The 8,797-nt window shown below is 45.1% G+C and overlaps 1 pseudogene; it reads left to right on the top strand.

The window, feature by feature from the left end:
• The first annotated feature begins 7,568 nt into the window (after window positions 1–7,568).
• On the top strand, window positions 7,569–8,548 carry LOC116893537 (annotated as a pseudogene).
• Window positions 8,549–8,797: the final 249 nt, after the last annotated feature.

Raw genomic sequence — 8,797 nt, 5'->3', positions numbered from 1 at the left:
TTAGAAGCATTCCTTATTACCCTACCCCATCAGACTCTTGCTTGTTGCTTTCTGGTTTAAACTCTCATTTTTCAGTGTTTGCTAACAGATTGCAGATCCCATGACCTTGGGTGCTGGTTCGTGTGTCGGCTGCTCTCCTGTCTCTGCCTCTTTGCTCTGGTCAGGTAAAGTAGTTCATGTGATTGTCCATGTTTGAGTTTTGACCTGTTCTTTCTTTTTGTCTCAAGTCTTCTCCCATATCTTCTCACCTGCCTGTTTCAAACCTACTGTATTGGTCAACACACATAAAAACATTTATAGAAACTCGTCTTCAGCCATTTGTAACTTGGAGGCTTTGGGTAACTCATGTTATATTTCTATGTACTAGGCACCAGGAAATCTTCCCTCATCTACTTGAGAGTTAGTTCCTCAAAGAGTCTAGGTTGACTCCCGTTTGCATCACTGGAGTGAGGCATCCATCATTTACCCAAGAATGGTCTCCATGAGCAGCAGGAAACACTTGGGTCAAGGTAGAACTCAGGTCTCAAACCTAGGAGGGAAACATGGCTAGGCTTCTGTGATCATACGCTGGATCACATGGAAAAATAACAGCTTCATGTACAATTTGATGACATGTATTCCATTTTTGTTAAGATATGCTGTGTGTATTTTGGCTAGGATCTAACATTGATGTCTTTTTATCCACTGCCTCTTTGGTGTCTAAAATAATAAAAAAAGAACCCACTGGCAATATAATCAGTATTGAAGTCTTTTGTTAAAAGTCAACATCCTGTCAGTGGCCTGGGCATTCCATCTCAGTATTCTTGGCTGTTCCTAATCTCTGCCCTTGGCATTGTGTAACCATTCTCAGTGTTGAATGAGACCACGGTCTAGGGTTTTTTCCTTGGTACACACCTGACTAACAAGGGAGATGTGAAGCTGCAGACCTCACATCATCTGTTGCCTGACAGTTCCTTTAATGATAAAATGTAAGACCTTGAGGGAAGTTAGCATTAAAAAGACAAAAATCCCCACTTGGTGATCTAATGGGTACAGTAAAATTGCTGTTCTGATCACAGTTTGAGCTGGGATAGATTGTCTGCAGCTAACCTGGGTCTACTGAACCCCAGCCTAGGCACAGGAGCTGCAAAGCTGTTGATGCATCGGAGCATGTAGTAACACATGTCGTTAGGACTATAGCCAAGGACGGAGAGCATGCGACCTACTGTAGATCTCCTACTTCAACTGCATTCTCATCTGAGAAGCAGAGCATTGGTTTCCAGCTCGGAGTTTCTGGGAGGTTTGTGACATGATGAAGTAGCAGATGGCCGTCACTTAACCCAGAGCCTGCCTCATAATAAGCACTAGACAAATGAATAAAGGGATAATGAAAAGAAACAACAGGAGTAATTGGTTCCACCATGCAGCTCCTTAGGGAATAGCACACTGTTAGAATGCGAACGATGCTGTCCGTGAGTATCTTGCAGGAACTGCCCCTGCGGAAAAGGCTGTTGAGGTGAATACTTTCACAAACAGACAAACACAAGCTGGACCAAAAGGATAGAGACCATCAGGAGGTAACTGCGAAAGTCCAGATACAAGGAATCAAATAGAAACTAAATTTAGGTAGGATAAAGACAGAGTTGGCTGTGGTGGCATGTGCCTGTGATTCTGCCCCATGACAAGTAGATGATTACAGTGTCCCACCACTGTCCACAGAGGCATGGGACATGACAGACAGAGGCACAGTGTACATGCATGGGAATTTAAAAAGGATAAATTATAAGATGTGTCTTTCCGTGGAATCAGTTAAGTCTATTGAGCCTCTGATGTCGTTTGATGATTGAACCTCAGTAAAGGGTTTAACAAATGTGGCATGTATCTTGTGCCTTTTCCCAAGAAGACCGATGGCATCTACATCACAGACAAGTCTGCTCGTTAGTCTCAGACTTTCAAGTCTGATGGCAGTAGCAGCTCCCACCATGCTTCTGCAGGCGCCGCCTTTACTGGATCATTTCAGATTGTGTCTTTGAAGAATGACTAAATATCATCCATCCTCAGATGGTCTGTGGAGATGAGGGTGACTGCAGAGCATTGAAGAACCCCCGCTACTGATGCACTGTGGTACTATGATACTACTCTTCTACCAAGTGCTATGTGCATGGCTGACCTATATTTGTGGATCTATGATCAAACAGTGTAGAGGTTGAGGCCTATGATGGACATTCACATTCCCAGAGACTGAGAAAATCTGGGAGCAAGGAACCTTGAGGGAGAGTCTAGTTTTCCACAAAGGCTTAACTTCTTATAGACCAGTTCTGATACCTCCACCTGGTCTCCCCTGGGAAGCTGTGCAGTCTAGCTTGTTGCAATTGGTAGAAGAGACTCTGGAAAAGACACACATCTAAAATGACTTTGTGGAACCTTGGTCATGATTCTTCTGTTTTGCCTAAGCTACTTGGTAAAGAGAGAATGTGAAGATGGTGAGGGCATTCATGACATTACCAAAGCCCATGAGCTTCTCTCATGGGAGAGAAGACCACAGAGTTAGCAAGTGCAGTCCCACATCCACACAGGGCTCCACAATCTGAGCTCCTTTCATCTTCAAACTTTGTGTCCTGCTAGTCACTCAGAAGGGTTCTGAACACCACACTCCTGCCAACCTTGAGTCATATTAGCAAGGACAGGACTTGCTACTGGCTAAATGGAAATTTCCAAGCACCTATTTCACTGGATTGTCACCAAGGGATAAATAGGTCATCATGCTGTACCTGTGCTCATTACATTTCTATCACATTCTCTTGCATATCCTGATGTGAATACTGTGTGCAAAGACCCAGACAGTGTCCTGGGCAGCTAACTGTGTCCTCTAAATGTCCCCGTGCTGTGCTTTAAGTCATGTGCTGTGTCCCCTAAATGTCCCACCGTTGTGCTTTGAGTCATGCACTGAAGCAACACCTTCAGTTGCAAGTGACATCATCCCTTAACACATCTTTCGAAGACCTAAAGATGGAAGGGCTGCTTCACTGAGGGCAGGACAGGAGGCAAGCTCATGGGCCAGCCTCCGACATGGAATAGTCATTTTAGAGGGACATAGGTTGTGACTGGAACATGAGGACCAGCCAAGGCACATCCAGATGGCATGTCATGACCATTGGTCCCATCTTGGGTGCTGTATGGAAAACTCAATAATGCTGAGGGCAGGCAATGAAAGCCATCTGTTTAGTACCTACTTTCCACAGCCTACAAGGGCAGGGGCAGTTATTGTGACAGGGTCCTTACCTGTGAAGAGCAAAGCATGGATATTCTATCAGTTGGACAGTAGGTACAGCTTGGGGAAGACTTGTCTTGTTATCTTAGGTGACTTTTCTCCCTATGGCTTTGCCCCCTGCTAGGCTGATGATTCCTGCCTGTTTCGTTCTTGTCAAAAGACCCTGGCTAGCATACAGACTGAGTAGTGCCAGGTAGGCAAGTGTTTGAGCACAGAGAGTGCCTGTCTCTTCCACATCCCTGAGCTGAAAGGAAGTACAGTGTCTTCAGTCCAGACTTTAGAACAGTAGCTTTGTCTCTGTTCTTTCTTGTTTGTGATAGCACAGATTACTTAACCCTGTGAGGCTTCTACTCACTTGCATGTAGCTGGGAGATAAAGTTAGCATCTGTATCTTCATGGTGATGTGGGGCAAATTGTATTGACCATGTAGAGAGTCCGTGCATGTGTGACCTGCCACCACCCCAGTGTCACTTGCTGTCCCACCAGATGTGCAGTAGAAAGTAGGTTTGTTGGTTTGTTTTAGCTCTTGTAAGGGAACCTCTTCTCTCTGGTGTTTAACCTTACTAAAGTGTGTAAGAAATTGCTCTTCCTACCCCCCAAACACTTAGCTCCTAAATATCATACTCTAACCATTTAGTGTTATCACTGAGATGTAAATGGTCAGCTATTATTTATACCTCTTAGCTATAAAATGAGTACATTTCCTATCCATTTTTACAAGTCATATAAAAATTCAACATGTATTAAATCATTAAGGATAATATTGTAGGCTACAATCAGGAGTAGGAGGGGAGAAGAGGCAGAGAGACAGAAACAGAGAAAGGCAGAGAGTTGCCTAGCAATCTAAGGAGGATCCCTCATACTCCTGGACCATGATCTGTAACAGTTAGAGTCACAAGGACTCCTAGACCCTTGTACTCAACCTGTCCCTCAGAACTGTAAAAACAGATTCCTAAAGGCCTGTGCTACTAGCTTTCCTGTCCTGTGTGAGCCAGTGACTGTTCAGTTCTTGTCTCCATCTGAACAGGGAAGCTTGGAGACAGCAGTTTGTTTTTTTCTCATAGGTCAGGGAATGCAACACACAAGATCACCTGATTGGGTTCTTAAAGGATACAGATGGCTGAGTCTCATTCTCCTTCAGGAGGAAAGGGAGGAGTAGCCTCTCTGACTTCTTTATATAAGAAGTATTAATCCTATTCATCATGGTTCTGCCCAATGAATGGGCTGCCTTCTACTGGCCTGCTTTTAAATGTTGTGGGGTAAAGATTTTCACAAATGAGACTCCTATATAAGTCAGGCAGTTCAAGCATAATAGTAAACTACACACTCTCAGCAGATGGAAGGGAGACAGAGTCCTCAGTCTCACACCACTGGCCCCAGCCAATTAGTGCCATGTGAAAACATTGTCCAGAATTGCCAGATAGTTTCAGCTATGAAGCTAATGTAGATTTACATGTGTCCTTGGTTTTAGATAAGGTTGAATGTTTGAAGATTGAAGGCCCAGGAAAATAGAATGCACTTGCAGCTATGTTGGCTGATGAGTGCTAAGCTGAAGGCTTGGCAGCCTTCACAGAAGCTGAGCCTTGCCTGTGGAAGAGAAGCTTTGAGGGATGTGGGGAAAAGGAGGCTCCTATGAGACAATGGTGAAGAGAAATAGAGCCAGAAGAAAGGAAGAAATGGCTCATTTTGAGCTCAGAGATGAGGTGTGTTTTGTAACTGCCCACTTTCATGCACTTGTGTGTCTGTGGCCTTTGCCCTTACTAATCACATCTGATTAGAAAGAGTTAAAGGCCCCACTATGACCCTCCTCATTCTGCTGCAACAATCTGGGGTCACCATACACAAAGGTCACTGGAAGTTTCCTTCACTGCTCATGGGAAAGGAAGATAGCTATGGTCTCTACTGATCGTAAGAAGAATATCTACATGCTGTGACTTAAGTTGGGGTGGGAGGCCATGCTGTAGGGTTTATCAGAGTCATCTGACACTTGAGGCCCTTCAACTACAGGTTACTGTACAAACCGTTGCCATAAAAACTTATTTGAGAATGTTAATGGCTGGTCATGAGTTGGGGATAGAGATAGGACAGACAGGATAAGTGGGATGGTGCTTTGTAGTGGTGACATTATAGGGGTTCTGATGACACAGCCATACTTAGCTGGGGAGCTACAAAGAGTACAATAGAGAAATTTGAGGCCATTGTCCAAAGACATGTGTTGGATGTGAATCAAGAGGAGTGAGTAGGCAGTGGGAAGGGTGGAGAGGCTGCACATTGTCCAATGGACACTAGGATGGCCACTCCCTGAGGCACATTAGATGTTCAAGAGTTGACTTGGGAAGGTGCACACAATTGTATCAGTGTGTTGTACATGTGTACATGTGTGCTGGCATCCACAGGGGCCACAGATTCCTAGGAGCTGGAGGTGCAGACAGTTGTGAATCTCCTGACATGAGTACAGGAGCAAAACCCTGGAAGATCAAACATTTAGCGTCTAAATCATGTTTCCAGCCTGGGGTTTGAGCTTTTTGACTGAAGACAGGTGAGGTAAGAAACAAGAAGTAGGAGGGCTGGAAACAGCTATGGTTGGCAGGATGGAAAAACAGGAAGGTGTGGAGAAATGTAACCTCTTTAACTGATGTTGGGGTCCTGTTCTCTACTTCCAAGTCAGGTGTGGGCAAAAGGCTGTGTCTACTGTAACCCTAGCAAAGACACTGTTGGTCCTACTGAGGCAGCAGTAGGACCTTCTCTTTTCTGCTCCCCATTTGAATAGGACTGTTGTTATGGAAAGTCTGGTTCAAGCAAAGCAAATGCTGACAATGGGCAGAAAACTATGCTTGGAGGGTTCAGTGGCATGGCCAGACACTGCATGGCTGAGTGATGTGAACAGGAAGCTAACTTTCTCAAAGCATCCTCCTATGAGGAGAGAGGGGTAGCCCTGTATTTACATCCATGAGACACTGAGAATTGCTGAGGCCAGCCTAGAGGCCATGTGGAGTGCTGTGTCTTGAGAATGCTTACTTAAAGGGGCAGGATGGGGGGTCAGTCAGCTCTAAGACCTGGATGTCCAGGTGTGGAGATGATCAGGTCACAGTGCTAGCACAGTCTGTGGGCCTTGCAGTTTCCGTAGTGCCAGCTCTGGGAAGCCATCACATAGCCACAGGATCTGGCACAGGAGCTGCTTGCCAATTCTTCCTGTCCACAGTCAGTGCTGGTCCTCACTGATGCACAGGAGCCCAGAAAACACTGTACTCTGGGACTCTGTATAGAAGAGTTAGCAAAGATAGCTGCTGTCTGCCACCATACTGGCAGTGCATGGAGAAAATTGTGGCTGCACAGGATTAACACCTTCCTGCCTTCCTACTCTGTTCCCTCAGAGCCGTGGTTGGAGATGCCAAGGAACTGCATGGAGCCCAGGGCATCCAGATAGTGAGTAGCTAAAGCTCTATCACCAAGGCATGTTTGACAACAAACTGCATGTGAGTGGGGCTGTAGGAGCAAACAGAACAGAGAGGTGGAGGGCACGTCCTTGGCGGAGCACATCCTTTGTTATCTGACTGGTCTCCTTGGAAACTCATAAAGAGGGGAAATTAAAACCTGCTTTCTACGACTCTGGCTGCCATCCAATAAAAAATATTGGCTAATGCTTTGTCTTAGTGCCTGCCTCAGTACAAATGATGGACAAACACTGAAGAAGGTATTGATCTTGTAGCAATGGATTCCATTAGTCGTCCTGAGCTTTGTGCACAGACAGGAGAGACTCTGACCTCTGACAGCCAGGGACAGCTGCTGAGGAGTGTGCAGCTGCATGAGGGAGAGTCATCAGGAGACTGGATGGCAGGGCTCTGGGATGTAAGAGCGTGGACAAGGGTTGGGCAAGTTTTGTGTAGTCAGGGATACTACTTGCCCATTCAGGGGACTTGTCAGAGATTGCTGTAGATATAGCAGATTTATAGTCAGTTGTCAAGAGAGGTCAGCCCCAATCCTGGTGTACTCATTCCTCTCTGGCTCCTGCTAACACAGCATTGAGCCTCCTTGTCCTATTTAGCTGGCTTTAGCTCAGCTAAAACAAAGTGGCAGGTTAACGTACCAGTGAGTATGCTGACACTCACAACTTACTAATTCTGTCACTTCAAATTGGAGTAAAGGAAGCCACATGTTCCAAAGCTGGGTCACTATGACTCAGACCCACCAGGTCACTAAAGGACTCTGGTCCAAGCATTCAGCCCATTGCTTCTCTTTCTCAAGAGTTGGACTCAGTGCAGTACTCGCTGCCTGCAAGTGTCAGGCACAAAGTCAGTGCATGGAAACAGCAGCAGCCATGTTGTTGTCCAAGGTCTGTGAATGTGAGGCAGGCTGTAACAGAGCCCAGGTCAGTGAAGGGAACATCCATGTGTATTTTCTCGCCCCCAGGATATGTCAGACATTTGGTATCACTCTGGAGAATGGTAGAGAAAGTAGGGGGCTTCCCAGTGTCAATGCTGTCTCTGACAAGGTGCTACAAGGTACAGTATGAATGAGGAGGGTGTGTTGGGTTCTTAGTGATCCTCAAACAATGACCACAGTGGCTTCAGATAATATTTCTTTCCTGGAACTATGGAAGAAGAAGAGTAATATCCAGGCAGCAGTAGCATCGTTTCTTCCTGATGGCTGTGAGGGGGGGGAATCCTGCCCCACTACTTCCTATCTTGGCTTTGGTTATTGGTGGTTTTGTTTGTTTGTTTTGCATCCATTACCTCCTCTATCATGTGTTTGTTTTCCTATATATACCTTCCTACTTTTCCATCTAGTATGAGTCAGAAAATTGATAACACTGTTTGATAAGAATCACATTGACCTTTCTGAAGTGCATACCTCTGAGCTCTGTTCAGTCTGCTCTGTCCTGAATCACTGCTGTTTGCTCATGCTGAGGAACAAGTAGGTCAAGTTGGTCAGGAAGCTGCCCCTCAGCCATAGCATTTAAAGATACCAGAAAGACACCCTTGGAGCCCAAAGTGGAGATTTACCAAATTCAAATCACACTAGTGGCAATGGGAAGTCACTGGAGAAGGTTTGTGAAGACTTTATCAGAGGTGCAAAGGAAAAGAGTCAGAAAGTGAAAGGACCAGGGCACATAGGTACCAAGGCACTAAGAATCATTCGATGATGATGTGGTGAAGGTTCTAAGACATGGGATCATTTCCAAATGAGGATTCACAAGCAACTCAATGATTTGCGCAGTCCTTCTGAGATTGTTAGCAACATTACTTCAATCAGTATTGAGCCAGGAGTGAAGTTGAAGTGACCATTGCAGATGCCTAAGTCAACTGTTACAATAAATTGACTTAATTAAAAAAATCATATTGAATCTTTAACCATATCAATTCTTTGCCTACAAACATGGAAACATTTCATCTATATGAGTCAGCTATAACTGCTATATGAATGTTGTATAGCATTAAGGATGGTAAGTGTTGGTGAGTATATAGAGGAACAGAGTCATTACCCAGTGTTACCAGATGGTAAAGTAATGCTGGCCTTAATTGGAGGCCCCTAAACCCCAAAGAGGAA

This window comes from Rattus rattus, chromosome 2, assembly GCF_011064425.1.
Source record: "Rattus rattus isolate New Zealand chromosome 2, Rrattus_CSIRO_v1, whole genome shotgun sequence".
In the NCBI taxonomy this organism is placed as follows: Eukaryota; Metazoa; Chordata; class Mammalia; order Rodentia; family Muridae; genus Rattus; species Rattus rattus.
This window is presented reverse-complemented; position numbering and strand designations above follow the sequence as displayed.